Raw genomic sequence first — 19,048 nt, 5'->3', positions numbered from 1 at the left:
TGCCTTCGTCCCTTTTCGTCCCTTTCCCTCCCTACCTTCCCTGCCCCGCCTTTGTCCCTTGCCCTCCCTGCCCTCCCTGCCCTGCTCTGCCTTCCCTGCCCCCCGCCTCCCCACCACCCTGCCCTGCCTTGCCCTGCCTTGCCTTGCCTTGCCTTGCCTTGCCTTCCCTTCCCTTCCCTCCCCTCCCCTCCCCTCCCTTCCCCTCCCTGCCCTGCCTGCCCTCCTTCACTCCCTCCTGCCCTCCTTCCCTGCCTGCCCTGCCTCCTTCCCTGCCTCTTCCCTCCCTCTATTCGCTTTCCCTTCCCTTCCCTTCCCTATCTTCTGCCCTCTCTCCCTCTCAGCTTTCACGTACCTGTTTATCCAAGCGCACCAGGCGAGGCAGCCTCCTCCGGGAGCTCCTGAATAAAACGTTAATGACAGCAAATGATGCACTGCCAAGAGTCCTAATGGGAATTTCATTGTTAGGATATTTTAACCCAGTTTAACAATTCAGTGTGACTTTGAACGATTCTTTTTTAATGTTTCGTAGAGTGACATGCTGTTTTACGCTGTATTTGAGTGTCACATAACTTTCTTCAGCTGTTTTTACAGTTGGCTTTCAGTTTTGGTAGAGGCTGTTACAGATTTTCCTTCAATGTCTGTTTGCTAATGGCCTTTCACCTTGTTAAGAAGGCAGAATTTAATTACTTGTATTTATTAGTTGGTCAACGTATTCACCAGTACAAAGAGCTGCATTACAAAATAACCTAGGCAATTTGTTGGAATTTAAATTTTAAAGCAGCTATTAGGTAATGATATCCAAAAAGTAGCATTTGTCTTGAGATTTGGGTACTAACAATACCTAAGGTACTCTGAATCAAAGTTTCTATGCCTGCGTTTTATGTTTTCTATGACTTGTTGTCATCCTCTTAGGTCTGTTGGGAATTCCTAATCCCCTGGTACTCACACGTGAAGAGGGGAATAAAGAAAACTGTTTCGATGGTAAAAACTGAGTTGCAGAAGTATGAGATTTTTAGTGTTTAAGCATAAAATTTAAAATACCTACTACTAGACTGAAAGTTGGGGTTTTTCGGGTTTTTTTTGGTCTTCCACAAAGATTTTTGTGGGGAAGAGAGGGAAACAGAAGAAGGAAGAAATGAATAAAACCAAAAGGAGCTCTTACTTTGGTTGAAAGACTGACTACAAAATCATGGACCACACCCACCAAGAAGGGATCTTCATCTCCTGTTCTGGATCCTAGGGATGATGCAATTCTTACTTCCCACACAATAGGAGTGAAGTTACAGTGTAATAGCTTAGTTCTCACTCACAGACTGAAGGACTGCATAAGTTTCCTGCATTGAAATTAGACACAACTAGAAGAGGAAATACAAAAAAACCCCAAAAAACAAAACAAAAAAAAAAAACAAACAAAAAACCCAAAAAAAACCCCCCAAAAAACAAAACAAAACAAAAAAACCCAAAAAACCCCCAACCCCCCCCCCAAAAAAAAAAAAAAAACCAAACCAAAAAACTAGTCCATTTTTTTTTCCTAAAATGAAGAAGTAAAACCAATAAAAAGGAGATCCGGGAATCTAAGCTCAAAATCAAGGACATACATCCTCCTGCAGATGAATGACAAATGCTTTAAGCATTTAAAACAATATAAAAACTCAGGTGACAAATGCTCTCAAAGTTAGTGTGCATGATAACAAATAATATCACCAGAACAAAGCAAGGGAAAATTTCCCTTCTTTTTGAATTTGATTTATTTTTCTGATGCATTGGTGGCATTAATGGGACTTTAGGTCCCATTCTGTCAAATGTTGTTAATTCCTTATGAAGCCTGGCTGTAGCCTGTCTTTGTGTTGTTTTCTGGCACTCTGAAAGCTCCAGCCTCAGCTCCCACCAGTTTGTAACTTAATTTATTGAGCTCTGGCTGCCCTGTGGATTGACACTGGTCCAGAGAGATGAAAGTGCTCTAATCTGCAGGTCAGTTGTGTGTACTGCAGGGCACAGGTTATACTGTGGAATACTCAGGCCATCTTTAATACTGGGTGTGTTCTCTTCTGCCCTTGTCGTCTCTCTTCATCCTTTCTATGCTGAAGTTGGTTTCCTGCCATAGAAACTTGACTAATAAATACTCCAGAGGTAAATTGTGACATATCCCAAGTGTTGGGAAGGATGAAAGTTTGACAAGAAAGTCTCACAGATATGTATGCTTAGCAGAAAGATTTTTGAATGTAGAAACTGAAGAAAGAATAGAAATGAAAGCAAGTTTTGATATAGAAGAAAAGAACTGCTGAGCCAGTCTTACTGGATAACCAAGGAGGCAAAGGGTATGTTAGTTAGAAGGGGGTTTTATGGCTTATAGCAAAGGATAAACCCACCTCAAACAAGAAGATGTTTTTCCCAAGCAGAAAGATTCCACAGGCAAACAAGCATGCCAATGTTGCAAGTAGAAAAAAGGTCTCAGAATTCTCCACTGCAAGAAAACTGAAACACAACTTCTAGCTTAAACTGTAATGTACTAACTTTTAGTGACTGGAGAATAGTAACATGAATATGGTAATTACAGTAGTTATGATAGGCTATAGGTAAAAGTTAAGGTATAGATTGGTTCTTCTGTATTAAGATGCTCAGCAAAGAAAAGTATCTAATGCATTGTAACCAAAACCAAAGGGTGTCCAGGCCTGCCTGCAGCTGGAGCTGACAGCTGTAGGCACAGGCTCTGTCACCCACGACCCTGGACTGCTGTGACAACTTGGATACAATAAACTGCATTTTGGAGAGCTGCCTGGAGTCTCACATCTCTCATTCAGGCTCTTACACCAAGCCTAAAGGTGAGATTCATCTCACCTACATATAGCCATCTAAAATTTAGCTGTGTAGTCTAAGCAGCTCATCTAGGGTCCTAGATAGGCATCTCCATGGGGTAATTTTTCTCTTGCTGTGGCTGGTGTCTGACACAGGGGTGATGAAACTCCTTTTGGAGATGCCTGTCCCATGCTTTTGTGGTGGGAATGTGTATAACTGGGTTAGGCTAGAGACAGAACTCCTGGATTAAACCCATGGCCATGGAGTTCTGCAGGATGCTTTCATCAGATTCCTTCACAGCAAATGTGCTGGGGAGTCATTAGGAACAATTCATGTTGAAGGCCCATCTTGTATTTGTGAATCTTGTAGGTTCACAGGGCAGAGGCTGATGACCGTGTTGTGGACATGGCCACATCAAATATGACTTCTGTAGGCATCTTATAAAGAAGACTTGTCCGTTTTACATTCCAGTAAATGAAAGCCAAACCACTCCCTCTTGTGAACTTGCAAACACAAAAGCTGTTTTCTAATCTACAGTTAGATAACATTTTCTAACTGTAAATTGAGCTATCAAGGGGCTACTGTGGTATGTATCTAAAAACCTCAGGGCTGTGTCAATATGTATGAGCTGAAAAACTGACTCTTATTTTAAAATGGATTTTGAAGCCTTTGAACACATTATTTTAGAATTTATTTCCATACCGTCTTCTGCTGTGTGTGTGTAATACTGTTCTAATCCTTGGGAACACACATGCTTATTTTTTGTGGTTTCTGGCTTACAAAACTCCTTTGTTTGTCCTGGGAAAGCATGGTGTTAATCATAGGAAAATAGTTTTACATTCCCTCTTTACAAAAAATGAGAAAAAAAATGTTTTCTACCTAGAAGTAAATCCTATTCTAGTAAACCATCTTTTAAAATGCAATTGTAAGTGTAATTCTCTTAAACCTACATCTAATATGGTCCAGATTCACATCAAATCTTCTTAAAATGAAAACTGCTGTCTTGGTTAAATCTGGTTTGTGTCCTTTTTTTTTCCCACAGATATCATTTTTAAAACCACCATCCTTAAATTAAGCAGTAACATTTCAATGGGAAAAAAGGGACTTCTTTTCTTTAATAGAATTAGAATTATTTTTGATTCTGCGAGAAGAGATATAAACCATGTGTAAAGAATGGCAAAAAGGTGGGAAACAAAGGGGCTAGCTGCAGAAAATAAGAGTTCTGCTTAGACAGGCTGGGGGAGCTGTATGAAAAGACCAAAGAATGAGAATTGCAGCAGGACAGCTAAAGAAGCGTCATAAGGGTACTTAACTTAAAAGAGGAAGATGATTTATTAATGCGAAATGGATTTGCCTTCCTGGAAGCCTGGATTAAACACTGTCAATGGCTGCAATTCTGTCAGACAGCAATGCCTGAGCTGACTGATCTGGGAGAAGACCAGAGGTGTTCAGGAGGTGAAGTGAAATTACTGCGGCCAGGCTCTCCAGACCAGGCATTTTCACACAGTAGCTCTCTTGAACCCTGTGAGGAAATGCGTGGGGAAGCCAGAGCATGTCCTGCAGGGTGGGATGAGTGTTTCCAGCTCTGGGATCCCACTGGGAGGGCTCTGAGGCAGAAAACTGCTGAGCCTGACACCAGCAGGCTCTTGTTTCCATCCAGGTGCATATCCACACATGGACTGGTGGAAAGACCAGGAGTTTGGGAAGGTAGAGGGAGACCTGGTGAAACGCCTGATGCTTGGAGGACTGAGGATGTGCATTCCCAGGACCACAGAGTGAATGCATAACAGACCCCACGTGAAGGGGTCATGCTGGGGGAAAGAGTCATCTCTTCACAAAACAAACTGCTAGGCTGGTGTGAAAAACGCCAATCACTTGTTTTTAAAATTTTAAAAAGTTTAATGATAATACAATGGTTATAAAAATAGCAATATAATTAGAGTAATAAACATTTGGACAATTTGGATCAGGACAGTACGAGACAATAGAAACAAAGAGTTACGGACCTCCAGGTGCCTTTTTCTGGGCAAAATAAGCCTGGAAAAGGACACCCGTTAACAGAGGATTAACCCTTAAAAGCAACAGCCTGTTGCATATTCATACACCTCATACATGATGCATAAATTCCATTCAAACACAGGATTCTGTCTGGTCAGTGTCAACTTCTTCCTCTTAATCCTGATGATGTCTTCAATCCTGAGCGAGGCGGGAAGAAGTTCATTTCTTCTGAAAATGGGGCAATAAATTCTTTTTCTCTGAAAGATTTAAGTGTTCTGTGGCTGCTATCTCAGTGCGAGTCCTTTCTTTAGAAAAAAAGTATCTTACATACTTACATACAAGTATCTTACATAGCATAGTTTCTATTTTAACATTTGATTATAACCTAAAACTATATTTAACACACTACTTAAGAAAATTAATACAACATAACTTTCTAACACAACACATATAATATTCATTTTAATATTTGCTAAAAGCCAGTCATAAAATATGCATTTTTCACAGGTGGGAAGAACCCATCTCTTTAATTTATAATACAGTCTATTGAGAGTCTCCTGAAGTATGAAGTAGCAATTTGGGATAACCCTTCTGCATATGCTTAGTTTAGGAAAACTAATTGCTGGTAGTGCAATATTCCCATACATATCTGGTTATTGTTTTCACTCCTTAGCACTTCATTATCAGGGCTATCTGGAGTACTGGTTTGTTGCTTCTCTAGAAAAATGCTAACCCTCCCCATCCCGGATTATAATCCAGGGAATGTTCAGTATATTTGCAAAAATAGGTACCCTGAGATTTCTTAAATGACAAAAGTATCTGTGGGTGAGACACTTGAAATGTTGAAACTTTGGACCTATTCCCTGTGAACTGTAGTCATACCCCTGAGAGGAGAAGGATGTTGAGTCATAGTGAAGAAAGGAAAGAAAGAAAAATTGAATGTTTTTTCTATTGCAATCATCCCAGAGGTCAGACACAACCAAGACAGACAGATGAACAACAAAAACACTGGTTAAGTGACTCAAAAGATTGCGTTTTCAGGCATTGGACTAAAACAGTTCAAGTACTCTGAAAGAAAATATAGAAATAAAGCATATTTTCCTTTTGAGTCTAATGCCTGAAGAAAGATTAATTTTAACATTTATTGGTAGAAAGCTTCTGAAGGACTTACACTTAGGCTGTCTGAAGGCTACTGTGGATATATGAGGACCAGAATAGAGAACAATGAAATTGCATTTGCTTTTGGAGGTGTCTGATAGTGGCATAAAGTAACATATCTTTTGCAGCATGATATAACATAGTTTTAAAAGTACCTGATGAAGCTACTCTTTTGCTTAAATCAATTCTTCTTTATGATCACTCACCTTGCTTTTGCTACACAGAATGATTGCAAAGGTGAATGCTGTATTTGAGGACTTGGCTAAGGCTGGAAAGCATACCAAAAATAGGAAAGGGTACCATGCATTCAAACACTTGGCTAAGTTTTAATTTCACAGCATAAGCATGTTGTAGCCTGCTATTCATGCATTGATCATTCAATGACTTGCCAGGAAATTAGTTTGACATTTGACACAGTCACTCTCCTGTTACAGCTTTCAGAAAAGGTGATTTATTTTTCTGAGGTTGTGCATTTCCCCATTTGTCATAACTGAGGAAAAAATTTATTTAGTACCTACTTCTGTCTAGAGCTGCGCATTGAAATGCCCCACAACAGAGGCTATTCAGTTTCTAGGACTCATTACCAAGCTGGAACCTCAGCTGAGAAACCAGGGTGATTGCTGGCTTGTTTGTCACTGTGGTGATCCAGTAAGAGGAGGGAGCCTACCTTCACCCATCTGCTGTGTCTATCTGGATTGCCTTCTGTTCTCAAGACTGGCCAGTCAGCTCATCATGGGCCTGGGTGTGACTGCAAGTCATGATGAGTCATGGTTTAAGTGCACAGCTCTACTGAAGGGAAAATGAGGCCAATTTTAACTCTACTTTTGATTTTATCTCCAGGTTAGTTCTGTGAAAGTCGCCAAAACTGCTATGCACAGCAAAAAGTTACCTGGTGCAAATCAGACACAGAAGTAGATATTGCCATCAACATGAAAATTAAAAAAAAGAAGGAAGGAAGGAAGGAAGGAAGGAAGGAAGGAAGGAAGGAAGGAAGGAAGGAAGGAAGGAAGGAAGGAAGGAAGGAAGGAAGGAAGGAAGGAAGGAAGGAAGAGAAAGAAAAGAAAGAGAGAGACAGAGAGAAAGAGAGAAAGCAAGAGAGAAAGCAAGAAAGAAAGCAAGGAAGGAAGCAAGGAAGCAAGGAAGAAAAAGAAAAAGAAAGAAAGAAAAGAAAGAAAGAAAGAAAGAAAGAAAGAAAGAAAGAAAGAAAGAAAGAAAGAAAGAAAGAAAGAAAGAAAGAAAGAAAGAAAGAAAGAAAGAAAGAAAGAAAGAAAGAAAGAAAGAAAGAAAGAAAGAAAGAAAGAAAGAAAGAAAGAAAGAAAGAAAGAAAGAAAGAAAGAAAGAAAGAAAGAAAGAAAGAAAGAAAGAAAGAAAGAAAGAAAAAGAGAGAGAGACATAAACCTGCAATTCTCTGTACTGGCTCTGACAGCTTCTCAAAACCAGACCATTGGATGATGCACAAACTAGTGGTTGGTGTTTGTCAGAGAATGAAAGTTACTAAAAACATCAAGCTGACAATTGGAAAGTGCACTTGCAAATCTGGAACTTGTTATAGAACTGATGGAACTGATTATACAGTGTCATTTCCTGATAACTTGGTTCTTAGCTAACTTTTTTTGTCTTATAAGGCATAGTTTAGCACACAATAATAAGCAAATTTCCTACTGGTTGTATTTTTCCTCTCCCCTCTTTGCACAGCTCAGGATCCATGTCTTAGGAGTCTGGTTGTACCAGGACCTGAGGGGAGACACAACCTTTTTTTAGAAACCTTTTGGAGTTGAGTTTCTCACAGTGCAAGTAGGAGCTTCTTGAAACCAGTGTCAAAGCCTATCTCAGGAGCAGTTTCTCTTCCCCTTTCCCATCACAGAATCACAGCATGGCTGAGGTTTTAAGGTACATCTGCTCCAAACCCTCTGCTCAAGCAGAGCTCAGGATCATGCCTAGACCCTTTTTGATATCTCCAGGGATGAGAGACTCCAGGGATGGAGACTCCACAGCCTCTGTGAGCAACCCGTGCTTGGTCACCCTTAGAGTGAAAAGGGATTCCCTGATGCTCAGATGGAGCCTCCTGTGTTCCAGTTTGTGCCAGTTGCCTGTCACTGGGTGCCATTGAGAAAAACCCATGTCCATCATCTTTATACCACCCCTTCTGATATTTTACCTGCTAAGATCTGCCCTCAGCTTTTGCTAAGCAGGGAGGAAGTACTAAAGGAAGGCTGAAATAGGCCAAAATGCCTTGTGAAAGACATATTTACCCAGCAAAAATCTCTGGTGCTGTTTTTGCATGATTCCAACAATTTTCAGACAAACAAACAATTTTGAGACAAATTCCAACAATTTACAGACAAACCCATAAATATTGCTCTTAATGGCAGTGCAGGTCTTGAGTGTTTTTGGAGTCTGGGTGCTGCTCCAGCCAGAGCTTACAAAGCCTGGGACCTTTTCAAAACTGTCTGCAGAAAAATCACCTGAAAAAGTCAATGAAGGCTTTTTGAAACTCATCCTGGATGGTGCAGCAACCTACTGTCACATGCCTTGGGGCTGGTTTGATAGCTAAAATGATCAAACATATGCTAGGCTTGAGTGCAGTGGTGAAAAGCAGTCTGTGAGTATAGTGGTGATAGTTTCTTTGCAAGTTCTCTATCTTTCCTGAAACTGGCCCCTATCTCTTGTTTCCAAAGCTCACATAGGGTTTTCAGTCCCCAGGAGAGACCAGCTTAGTTTGGCTGCTTTACCTCTCAGCAAGAATTTGGAAGGTTGAGAAAAAGAAGGGAAGGCAGAGGAAGTGAAGGGTTGCCTCACCAAAAGGCTGGGAGAGAGTCTAATTTTTGTGGGTCCTTCTTTGCCCACTTCCTGATAAAGAGACCTACAAAGTTGAGTTTCCTGTAAGGTGATTCCTGACTGGCTTAGAAGATTGATTTTCTCTTAGTATTTCTTGTGCCACTGTGATTCTTTTCTCCAGTACAAAATCCTCCTCTTTTATCTGTCTAGCAAATTCCAGCTGTATTGACTCAAGGACTGTCCCACTATGTGGCTGGCTGTAGTAAGGCTTTGTGTAAGACTGTTGTCTGTGGGTGGCTGTATTCCCCAGAAGGGCAAGACCCTTACAGCCTTTTTAAGAGGATTTATTTTGTGACCATTTATGAGACCTGCAGAACAGTCTTCTCTACCTGCTTATGCCAAGCACACTGCTGCTCTGTTCTTGGGGCATCCAGAGAAGTGCTTGGCAGAGCAGTCTGCTGCTGACTAACCCCTCAAAATGCCCTGGGGCAGTGATGTTCCCCATGTGTGTCCTACCTGTGCATATTACCTACTTCTCCTCATGTCCCTCCACCTCAGAACGACTTGGAGAATTTGGGATTCTGGAGTTCAGGTGGAGTTTTGCAAGTTAGGGTCAACTTGTTTACATCTCTGCTTGCAGCTATGGCAAAACAAAGTAAGGTTTGGACCTGATAAGCCTTCAGCTCTGAGTGCTCCCTCACATGCCTTAGATGAATCAAAATTGGATGTTTTTCTCTGAGCATGAACTTAATAAATACATACAGAAATTGCATGTAAATACACAGTAGTGGCTCCTGTGTTATTAACAGATCATGAGGTGTGGGTGAGGGTGAACAATACAGGGGGATTTTTAACAGCATTTCTGAAGCAAAATAACAAATGTGACAGAAGCAAATCAACTGCCACTGCAGCTGGGTATGTAGTTGTAGGCTTTGGGACTGGCACTTACAGCCTATGTAAGGAATGTTTATACAAAATTTTACAGCTCTAGGGTTGTGAGCTGCAAATACTCCAAAGAGAGAGTAAAATGGAATATTGCATGGGCTGAGTCCCTCTTCTGCTAAGACTAAGACATGTACATGAGTAGAAGAGTAGTCCCACTAGAATCTGAGTGAACAAGCCTTTAAAAATCAATTCAAAACATACTCTGTTCTGTTGCATATCAGGAAATGTCAGAGAAGTGTTTTCTCCATCATTCTGATCTGTGCTATTTTAACACCACTTAGCAGTTTCATTGGTGGCACAATGTGATTTAACAAACTGAAATGATACAGCAGAATGAGAAGAAAACTTCCAGACACTGATCTCAAAAACAAGGAGTAACAGATATTTTGTGTGAAACCAGTTTTGGGTAAATGTCCTTGTGTAATAATAATTAATGACAAATTTCACCATCTTTGGAAAATTTTTTCTTCACAACTGTTTCATATATGAGACTTCTAAACCTGCCTGTCAATATACATTGAAATATATATACTGAAAATACATTGAATTATGTACTGAAATGTGAAGTTATATATAGATAAAACACAGTTTGAGGTTCTACCCATTCTGTCTCTCATTGCCCAAATCTTGCCTGTTTGACTGAGAGAGGTCATGTGTCATCACAGGCATGTTTATTCGGATTAGTCGCTGTTCATCTTCCAACAAGAAACTTTTAATTGTTTTTATGTTGCCAGCGGTTGTATTTGTAAGGACATGATGACTAAGCTTCACATGTTTCTATTAATATAAAGTTGGCAGTCATTGATATCAATACTTGCTGTTGCATAAAGTGAGAAATACTTTTGATAACCCCTTAAAAGTTTCTAGAAACTTCTCAAATGTACATTGCAGTACAGATTTGGGTTTAAAGGTTCTCAGTTGCACAGGGCAAAGGAAAACTTATTTCTGTCAGGACATGAACAGCCTGCTTGGGTTTTTTTGTTATTTGCCAACTGCAGTGGAAATGATACAGCAGAAAAAAACTGCTGAAGAGTCAGTTGTATTTTCTAGGTACTTTCTGGTTTTGAAATAACACTATCGACTATCACAAATGGTGCAGTTTTGAATTCAACTGCTGCCAAGTTTTTACACTGCTGATGCTGGTAAGAATAGAGAAATCAATGTTAGAAGTAACTTCTTAACTCATATTTTGTCATTTTCAATATTAAGTATAAAATTATATTTAAATGTCACATATTATTTTCATTACATTTCTTAAATTACAATGTATCTTAAGAGTAGTGTAAAGAATGATGTGTATTAGAGAGTAGTCTGCTGCTGCTGCTGCAGAAAGCTGTGATTTACCAGAACAGGTGGACAACCAGAAGGTCATGAGTTAATGTGCAAGGTGACACAATGCCACTGGTACTATAAATCCCCTGATGAATGATAATAAAGAATATATTTATCTCAATCAAGAAAGACAGCATTTTTCACCAGATAAAGCCTGTGATGGAGGTCTCTGACAAAGAAAATCATGATCATAGAATCACAGAATCACAGAATATCCTTAGCTGGAAGGGACCAAAAAGGGTCTTTGAAGACCAGCTCCTGACTCTGCACAGGGCAGCCCCAAGAATTCCACCCTGTGCCTGAGAGTGTTGTCCAAATGCTCCTTGAGCTCTGGCAGGCTTGGGGATATGACCACTGCCCTGGGGAGCCTTCCAGGAGTTCTTCAAGGCTCTTCACCTTAATCTGAGAGCAAGTGCCCCCTGGGGGAGCAGAGCAGTCCCCCAGCCCAGGAACCTTCCAGGGTTTGCACAGCTCAGCCCTGGGGAGATCTGCTGCTCTCAGTGTGGTTCCTTGCAAAGGTCACTGCATTGGCTGTGGACCCACCTCCACTTCTACCCTAAGGTGAGACAGGTCCTCTGGCTAGATAATTAGCAAAGACATTAGCAAAAACTTGTGTTGCAAAATGAAAGAGGGTATGTTTTATTTGCAAGTATTGCTCTTCAGTGATTCTTCTGGGGAGCTGGAAGAAGTAAAATATTAACTGGACTGAAAGGGGAGGGAGGCAACTTCATAATAGCTGGTGTGTTTAAAGCACTGCATTTGATAAAGCAGTTCAAACAGCACCCCTGAGCTGGTGACAGAGTAGCACAACTGCAAACACTGCTCTGTGGGAAGAGTTTGGAAACATGCCTGGGTATATCTAGGTATACAAATACACCTGGTTTTCTAAGACTGATCTCCACTTACATCCAAAATGCAAAACTGAGCAGTGGGTTCCTTGATTATCTTCCTGCACAGAGCTCAATTTGCTCCATCCTTTCCTGTTTGACCTGAGCATCTTCTCAGTGCCCCCAGCTGTGCATGCACAGCCCAGGAAAGCTATTGCCTGTCCCTGATTAAGTGCAGGGCTCCAGTTTTGAGGAGCAGGAGTGGCATTTGCAATGTTCTATGTTGCAAAAGTTGCTGGGAAAGGACTCATTTGCAACATGACAGGATCAGGGTTCTTCCTCTGCCTGTATCCTCTGACTTCCTCAGCCTGTTTTCTGGTGTTGGGGACACAGTCTTTGAAGCTAACAAAACTTGCCATTACATTCCTCAGAGCATTCTTTCAATTATTTTGGTAGAAATTACTAAAAAGCCACAAAAACCAAAACTGCCATCACCAGTTTTCCTTAGTTCTTCTAATCTTCTGATCATTAGTTCTCCAGACATTAGCCTGTTTATGTTGATCAAACACTGCTGTGGTGGTTTGACAAGAAATGTGTTTTTTGGGATGCTGTGTTTTTGGCCAATGGATATTCAGACTTTAATATTGGCATTTAACCTGGCCATTGGGACATGGACACACCTCTGAGAACACGGTGTTAAAAGCAGGGCTCTCCCCTGGGAGGGTCCTCTTGGGTTTCTGGCGGGAAAGAGTTCGGGTCTCTCTCCCGGCCCAGCTGCTGGCTGGGCAGGGGGAGAGGAAAGCCATGTGGCCGGGAGAGGTAGGCCTGAGCCCGGGGGTGGAAGGGTGGAAGAGAGAGAGAGAGAGAGAGACACTGGGAGCCATTGGGCAGCCCCCCCTGAGAGACACAGAGAGAGAGAGAAAGAGAGCCGCTGCCTGAGACTGTAACCTTGAAACTGGATAAACATGGGGATAAACATGGGCCTGTGCCGGCAGCACGGCTGGGACGGAGAAGAGGGGGGGGTTCAGCCGGCCGCTTGTAGGAGCTTTTAACCCCTTTTTGGAGAATGAGAACTTTACAGATCATTGACCTCTCCTAGAAGATAGAGTGGAAGATGAGGAAAGAAATGGGCCAGTGTGAGAGAGGTCTGGGCGAGTGAGAGATAGTAGAAGAATAGAGAAGAATCCTAGTGAGAAGAGATGATGGAGTAGCTTTTGCTGGACTCTTTTTGTATAGCCATGGACAGAACCATGTTCCTTGTGACACAGAGACTGCATTCTAGGGGGAGGCAATGGCCTCAGAACCAAGAGGGTTCAGTGTTGATGCCCCTCGGCCCCAGGGGGTGAAAAAATATGGGGGGGGACAGGTGTCCCAAAGGAGAGATTGTGGGGACAGGTGTCCCAAAAGAGAGACTGTGCCTTTTTTTAGATCGGGACAGAGCATCCTTAAAAGACAACCCTAGAAGCAGTTCTGGTCCGTGTTCAGTAGTGAGAGCACTGGACATGAAAAAGAAGAAGTCACGATGGCAGATGTACTCCGGGCGGTGCCACGAGTGACACAGAAACACACGAGGCTTCAGCTGTGTTTCCAGAAGAAGCCCATGGTACAAGAAAGACTCCTCTCCTCTTGATGAACTGAAGATTGATTGTCTGAAAGTGCTGCTGGACCGAGAGTTGGTGATTTGAAGAACAAATGTATTAGGTTAGAAATTTGGTGGGGGGAGGAGGAAATGCATTTGTGAAGTTTTCATTTTCCCTGTGTGTGTGTTCCTTTTTATCTGTAGTTGTAGAGTAGTTAATAAAGTTCTAGTTCTTTTTTCCCTAAGTAAGAGCCTGCTTTGCTTATTCCTAGTCACATCTCACAGCAGAAACCAGAAAAAAAGTATCTTCATGGGGGCACTGGCATTGTGCCAGTGTCAAACCATGACAACTGCTCTTCTGAAGACATCACGTGGAGATTTTTTTTAATTCATGTCCACTACTTTAAGCTTGGAATTCATGAGTTATAAAAAATAGGAAGTAGGCCATAAAAAATGTGATAGTTAGCTTGGATTAAACTGAGCTTTTTCAGATGCTGTTAGAGTTTCATACAACAAAATACGACATATTGTCAACTGCCAGCTACCTTCCAGATGCAAGATATCCTTGATTCATTGGCTACATGACAATCATAGTTGAGCAGTATTATGGTGTGTAATTAAAAAAAAAAAAAAAAAGAAGCTTCATCCAAAGGGAATAAAATGGTATTTAAGTAGATAAAGCCCTGGAATATTCATACAGTAAAATTATAAAGTTTAACCACTGATGGAATGAATTAGAATTAGTTAACTAAAAACTTCTCTAGAAAACAAATGAGAAGTGCTGAGAAAAGCTGTGCTGTTTTGGGTAGAATTTAAAGTCATCATGTTCATAGAAGCTGTTGAAGTACAAAATACGTTTGCATTATCGGATAAAAGCAGAAAACACACTTCTGTGAAAATGAGTTCCAGAAAGGAAAGGTGCCTCCATATCAATGTCAGAGCAGACATACCAGAGATAGAGTCCTCTCCCTACCCTACAGGCTGTGAGAGAGAAATAAGCTTTTACTGGGGAAAAAAGCTGTTGCTGTTAGTTAAAAAAAAAAGAAAAAAAAAGTTCAAAAGAGCATTGAGGAAAAACCAATCAACGAGTCTGTAAGATATTGGAAAGCAGAGTAATTATAAAACAAGTAGCTAATTGCAATAGACTCTTACAATCAGGGAAAAGCTGCCCATTAAGAAAGTTACTTGGCTGTTAATAAGTTAAGACAGTTGTGTTGCTACCAATAAATCCTTTTTTTCTTTTAATAAAGCATTGGTGTGGGTATTAAGTTAATTTTTCTGTAGAGAGAGCCATCTAACAGAAGGTTAGAGCACTTCTGACTCAAAACACAATGAAATGGTTCAATTCAAAAAAAGGAAAAGAGAAACAAAATTCTAGCAGAGAACAGGTAACAGAAAAGTTCAGCCCTGAGAGTGTTAGTAAACAGCATTAAAATTAAACATTTCTGCTTAATCAAAAAGGACTGTTGGCTCAGACCAATAATGGATGGCTAAACTGTGCACAGGGTCTCCAGAAATAATTAGGCAGAAGGAAGGATGAAACTGGAGCTGACTTCACAGAGTGCATAGCCCAACTTAAAAAAAAAATAGTAACAAGAACAAGGAAGGAACCACCTGGAGTAGCAACTGAAAAAAAAAAGCAATCCAGATCAGTTGTCCAGAGTGAATGGGCAAAGTGGGAAAAGTGGGCTAGTAGAGGATGCCAGGCAGCCCAGGCACCAGGCCTGCCTTCCTCTCTCCTTCCCTTGCTTCCTCCTTCCCTTGCTTGGGAGTCTGTTCCTGCTTGGAGTTTCTAGGAGTTCCTGCAGCACTGGAGATGAATCATCAGGTGTGTCCTGGGATTTCTGGTCCTACAGATTGGCTCTGGAGAGGATTAGTAGGACATCACTGCATGCTTTTCTCCTCCTGTTTACTGCACATGAATGAAATGATCCCAAACAGTTTTCCAAGGAAGTTCCAAAAGACCCACTTAGAGTGTCACAAAGTTTATAGTGCACATTTTCCCATATATTTATTACTCTTCTAAGTCTGTTCTTAAGCTGAGACATCATCAAAACCTTCTGGAGGGGTCAAAGAGTGCAGATGAGCAAACTTATTTGTAGGGTACTTTTCCTGTATCTCTGAGCTCAGATCACGGAGCAATAACATTCTTTCAGCATGTTAGGAAAGCAGTGTCCTGCCCCTGGTCAGCTGTCTTTCTCCAGGGTTTCAACTTATTGGAAGAAGCTGCAAGTTGAACCCTGAAAAAGCTCAAGTTCTTCTTGAATATAATTGTCCATACAGTACAGACAACTGTCAATTGTCTGTCTCGTACTTCTTCATTGCAGCAACAAAATAATATTTTTTAAAATCGTTGCTTTGGGTTTTATTGTTGTGGTTTTTATTTTTTTTTTAACAGGAATGTTTCCATTGTACTTTAAATCTCATTTTCCATTTGGCTCTCCTTTTATTGTTGAGTGCCCTAGAGCCCTCTGGAGCTTCAGGAGCACTTGCCCTGCATGTTTGAAATCTTTTTGGCTTCTTTGCTACTTGATAGTGCCTCTGGCGCTCAGGTGACAAAGGGCTAAATTTTCTGTTCTCTACAGACTCTGATGCCTTTTGCCAGTTCCATGAAAACAACAGGCAGAATCAGGAGATCAGGTTGTGGAGCAGCCCCTTTGCTCTGCTTTGCCCTGCAGAATTTGGAGGCGACTCCATAAGCAACAGAGGTCACACAAATCTACTGTGCTGTGTGTGGCCCACAGTGGGGCTTTGCACGAGACCCCCAACTTCAAGAGAACAATGTCTGCAGCTTCACAGACTTTCCATAAGGATTTGAAATTCCTTGTGATGTGTTATGTTTGTGCCTGTGCCATATCCACCTTTGTGGGGTTGGCAGAATAGTTTGTTGATAAGTAGTTGGTTTCTGGAGTGGTTTTTTCAAGCAAAGCAGAATAGCATGATGCTGATGCTACTCAAACCTGAGTTTTAGGTACTTTTTATATCCACACAACATGACTCAGAATACCTGGAGTCTCAGTCTTAACAGCAGTCCAAGAAGCACTTGAGTGCAGAGAGCCAAGTTTTAAGTAAATCTCAGAACTGTGAAAAATGCATATTTTTTGTTTGGCTTTTCGCAAATATTAAAATGAATATTATACGTGTTATGTTAGAAAGTTAGGCTGTATTAATTTTCTTAAGTAGTATGTTAAATATAGTTTTAGGTTATAACAAAATGTTAAAATAGAAACTATGCTATGTAGGATACTATTTTTAAAGAAAGGACTCGCAGGGAGATAACAGCTACAGGACACCTAAATCTTTCAGAGAAAGAGAATTTATTGCCCCATTGTCAGGAGAAATTAACTTCTTCCCACCTTGCTTGGGCAGGATGATGCCATCAGGATTAAGAGGAAGAAGTTGACACTGACCATACAGAATCCTGTGTTTGAATGGAATTTATGCATCATGTATGAGGTGTATGAATATGCAACGGGCTGTTGTTTTTAAGGGTTAATCCTCTGTTAATGTGTGTCCTCTTTTGGGCTTATTTTGCCCAGAAAAGGTACCTGGACTGTCTGTAACTCTTTGTTTCTATTGTCTCATATTGTCCTCAATCTCAATTGTCCAAATTATTATTACTCTAATTATATTGCTATTTTTATAACCATTTTATTATCATTAAACTTTTAAAATTTAAAAAAACCCAAGTGATTGGCATTTGTCACAGAACCATAGAATGGTTTGGGTTAGAAGGGACCTTAATGATCATCTTGTTCCCACGCCCTTTCCATGGGCAGGGACACTTTCCACTAGACCAGGTCTCTCCAAGCCCTGTCCAGCCTGGCATTGAACACTTCCAGGAATGGGGCAGCCACAGCTTCTCTGGGCAGGCTGTGCCAAGGCCTCACCACCCTCACAGCAAAGGAAGAGGGGCATGGAGACTCAGCTGGTGGGTGACTGTCATGGTTTGAATTTATTTTATTGATTCCTTGTTAAGTGGTTTGTTGTTGTACCCCCATGTTCTCCCTGAGCTGGTTTACCCCTGGGTTTTACCCTCCCTCAAAGCTGTCCCTCATGCCATTCCCTGCCCCTTGTTCCAGCTCTTTCCCTGCCTGTCAAGGCAACCCAGCCCTTGATTCCCAAACCTTCTCTGCCACTTAAACCTCGAGCCAATCACTGTTTGCAACGACCCTTTGGAATTCCCCTACTCCTGAAAGCCCCGTTGGCCCATGTGAACCATCCTCACCCTCCTCCCCCAACTGGCCCCAGACACTTGATGTAATCCCCTCCCTCCTCCCCTGAGGATACCCTTTTGGTTAGCTGTTTGTACCCTGACTTGTATCTGAACAAAACCCCTTGTACAATAGAGCCAGAGGCTTTCTGTCCTGCTCCCTTCACCTGGAATAAATCCTTCTGTTGGGAAGGATGAAAGTTTGACAAGAAAGTCTCACAGATATGTATGCTTAGCAGAAAGATTTTTGAATGTAGAGTCCGATGAAGGAATAGAGATAGAAGCAAGTTTTGATATAGAAGAAAAGATTGCAGAGCCAGTTTGGCTGGATAACCAAGAAGACAAAGGGTATGTTAGTTAGAAGGGGTTTTTATGACTTAAAGCAAAGGATAAACCCACCTAAAACAAGAAGTTGTTTTTACCAAGCAGAAAGCACAGGCAAACAAGCATGCCAATGCTGCAAGTAGAAAAAAGGTCTCAGAATTTTCCACTGCAAGAAAACTGAAACACAACTTCTAGCTTAAACTGTAATGTACTAACTTTTAGTGACTGGAGAATAGTAACATGAATATGGTAATTACAGTAGTTATGATAGGCTATAGGCAAAAGTTAAGGTGTAGATTGGTTCTTCTGTATTAAGATGCTCAGCAAAGAAAAGTATCTAATGCATTGTAACCAAAACCAAAGGGTGTCCAGGCCTGCCTGCAGCTGGAGCTGACAGCTGTAGGCACAGGCTCTGTCACCCACGACCCTGGACTGCTGTAATGTATTGGATGTAATAAACTGCATTTTGGAGAGCAGTCTGGAGTCTCACATCTCTCATTCAGGCTCTTACATCCTTCCTTGTGGAACCTCAAGATGGAGAGCCTCCTCCTTTCTCCTCTGCCTGCTCCCTGTCTGGTTGGTGTCTGGCACCTTTGAGCAAGTGGCTCTGAAGGTTCTGCCTCTGGTAAATTCCCATAGGGAGGCAGGTCCCCACTCCTGGTGTGGCGACAGAGCTCTAAGAGCTAGCTCAGGTTCCAGCAGCTGCTTCAGGTGACTAGAGCCCCATGTCCCTAAACAGTCAGTGCAGAAGGAAAAGACCTCTATCCCAGGCACTTGAAGTTGGAACAAACATTTCCTGCCAGCTCTTGACCCCATTCCCAGGGCAGCATCAGCCCCAGATAACGCATGATCCAAGTTGCTAACATCTCACCATGGCATTTTCTCTGTTGTCCGAGTTCTTGTCAGATGTCAGAAGATTCTTTATGCAGTCTTCATTTTCAAAGGTGAAGTCTGGCATGATGTAACATGTCAATTTTTATTTATTTCAGAAAAATAAGATACTCAGAAAGGCCTATTATCCAGTGCCTGAGAATGAAGTCCCAAGAGACTCAGCCTGCAAATATTACTTAGTTTTGAAAACTCAAACTTCACAGTGAT

This window comes from Molothrus ater, chromosome 2 (genome assembly GCF_012460135.2).
Source record: "Molothrus ater isolate BHLD 08-10-18 breed brown headed cowbird chromosome 2, BPBGC_Mater_1.1, whole genome shotgun sequence".
NCBI lineage: Eukaryota > Metazoa > Chordata > Aves > Passeriformes > Icteridae > Molothrus > Molothrus ater.
This window is presented reverse-complemented; position numbering follows the sequence as displayed.